The 2,500-nt window shown below is 41.0% G+C and overlaps 1 protein-coding gene across 5 annotated transcripts in view; it reads right to left on the bottom strand.

Annotated features, from left to right (window-relative positions):
- Positions 1-1,629: 1,629 nt before the first annotated feature.
- The window catches only part of LOC106880532 (alpha-1,6-mannosyl-glycoprotein 2-beta-N-acetylglucosaminyltransferase), a 472,677-nt gene continuing 471,806 nt past the window's right edge, over positions 1,630-2,500 (bottom strand). For all 5 annotated transcript variants that reach the window (XM_089339717.1, XM_089339718.1, XM_089339719.1 and 2 more), the window contains one exon: positions 1,630-2,500. This exon is cut by the window's right edge and continues 15,592 nt beyond it. The gene's annotated coding sequence lies outside the window, so the exon portion shown is untranslated.

Genomic DNA, 2,500 nt, shown 5'->3' on the forward strand with positions numbered 1-2,500 from the left:
CCCCGATCCCTTATCTGGTGGTCAATGAGGAAACTAGGGATAGCTGAATGGTTAGTGCGAGCTGTGCAAGCCATGTCCAGGGATGCTGTCAGGAAGGTGAGGATTGGCATCGAGTACAGTGAAGGATTTCGAGTAGGAGTCTGCCAAAGATCAGTCCTCAGCCTCCTCTTATTCATGATAGTCCTCCAGGCAGTAACAGAGGAATTCAAGACTGGATGCCTCTGGGAGCTCCTCTATGCTGATGACCTTGCTCTCATAGCTGAATCACTACCAGAAGCAGACGAAAAGTTTCAGGTGTGGAAGCAAAGGTTAGAATCGAAGGGCCTTCAAGTCAACGTATCTAAAACCAATTCTTAATAAGTAGAAATGCAGACAAACCACAAACCCCTTCAGGTAGATGGCCCTGCTCGATCTGTAGAAAAGGCGTAGGTAGAAACTTCATAAGATGTACCCAGTGCAAGCTATGGACACATCAGAGGTACAGCAATATCAAAGAGAGGCTAACTAGGAAGATAGTTTTTGTCTGTCGCAAATGCTCAGGAGCAATAAACCCTGAAAATGTGTAGAGAACAACTTCTGTCTCATTCCAGGGAGAAAAACTAGAAGTAGTTGGTAGTTTCTGTTACCTAGGTGACCCAGTTAGTAGCAGGGGTGGGTGCACTGAAAGTGTAGCTGCTAGAATAAGGATAGCCTGGGCAAAGTTCAGAGAGCTCTTACCTCTGCTGGTGACAAAGGGCCTCTCGCTCAGAGTAAAAGGTAGACTGTATGACACGTGTACGAACAGCCATGCTACATGGCAGTGAAACATGGGCCATGACTGCTGAGGACATGCGTAAGCTCGCAAGGAATGAAGTAGTATGCTCCGCTGGATATGTAATGTCAGTGTGCATACACGACAATCTAAGCACCCTGAGAGAAAAGTTGGACTTAAGAAGCATCAGATGTGGTGTGAAAAAGAGATGACTGTGTTGGTATGGTTACGTGTTGCGAATGGATGAGGACAGCTGCGTGGAAAAGTGTCACACCCTAGCAGTTAAGGGAAGCTGCAGAAGAGGATGACCTAGGATGAGGTGGTGAAGTACAACTTTCGAACATTGGGCCTCACCGAAGCAATGACTAGTGACTGAGACCTTTGGAGATATGCCAAGTGAGACCATAACCTGTGGCCTATGCCAGTGGTGTATAACCAGTGCTTGCGAAGACCTGTTGAGGCAAGTGAAATCAAAATCGCTGATGGGGCCAATGACAGAAGCACCTGATTGGCACTCATGCCAGTGGAACGTTAAAAGCACCATCCGAGTGTGATTGTTGCCAGGGCCACTGACTGGCTCCTGTGCAGGGTGGCATGTAAAAAGCACCTTTCGAGCATGATTGTTGCCAGCGTCACCTTACTGGCACATGAAAAACAAACATTCGAGCATGGTTGTTGCCAGTGCTGCTTGGACTGGTTCCCTTGCCGGTGGCATATAAAAAAAAACACCTTTGAGTTTGGTTGTTGCCAGTACCGCCTGACTGGCCCTTGTGATGGTGGCACGTAAAGCACCCACTATATAAAGAAATATGGACAGTAAAAAGATGATGATGATGACTGTGCCAAAAGATGATCACAAAAACACAAAAACCAATGGATATATTTAAAAAATAATTTATTCATATATGCAAATCTCTGATAATGATTGCAGTCTGTTGACTACAACTGCGATTTTTCAATTCTCTCCCGTTCCATAAACACCTCTTATATACAACTAACAGACAATACAGTCTGTTTGTAAGAATATTTCACAAAAACAGTAACTGAAAAAAATGGATAAAAATGGTCAAAGAGCAATTACAGGAGAGAGAAGAAGGAAAAAAAACCCAACATACAACAAAAAAATGGTACCAGTAAATGATACAAGAGCAATTTTTTTTTTGTTTTAGACATAAAAAAATATATAAAAGAAATTTGAAGATACAAATTTTGACATGATTCTGATACAAATAAAGAATGTCATGTGAGACACTTAAGGGCTTTACTAGATTCTAAGAAATATTCTAACTATGGTTGTTCTGCTTATTATGGTTTTGTTCTTTTGAAGGGTATGTGTCTGATCCTTTTGTTTCTTCAAGTTGACTAATATTGGTTTATGATAGGGGACAGTTTAATGATGGTCTAATTAGGGATAGGAAGGCAATTATCTCTGTTTCTCTTTTTTTTTCCTTAGCAATTTAGCAGTCACAAGGAATATTGTACAAACGTTTTTTGTTTCTTTTTTTTTGCCCTATGATGTTTAGTAACCATTCTTCCTCTTAGATGACTTATTCTAACTGTAAATTAGAATGATTTAACTACTCAAATTCTTAAGGGGTCAGAAATATTGAAGGAGATTTCTTATAGGAACTAAATGGCTTAAGAACTACGATAAAGAAACTTCTAGACTTAGAGTAGAATGGACCAGATAATTTGAAGAATTTGTTGCAGAGAGATTCCAAAAGTGATCAATGATTGCTTGGCTCAAAT

Source organism: Octopus bimaculoides, chromosome 22 (assembly GCF_046866305.1).
Source record: "Octopus bimaculoides isolate indiv1 chromosome 22, ASM4686630v1, whole genome shotgun sequence".
NCBI lineage: Eukaryota > Metazoa > Mollusca > Cephalopoda > Octopoda > Octopodidae > Octopus > Octopus bimaculoides.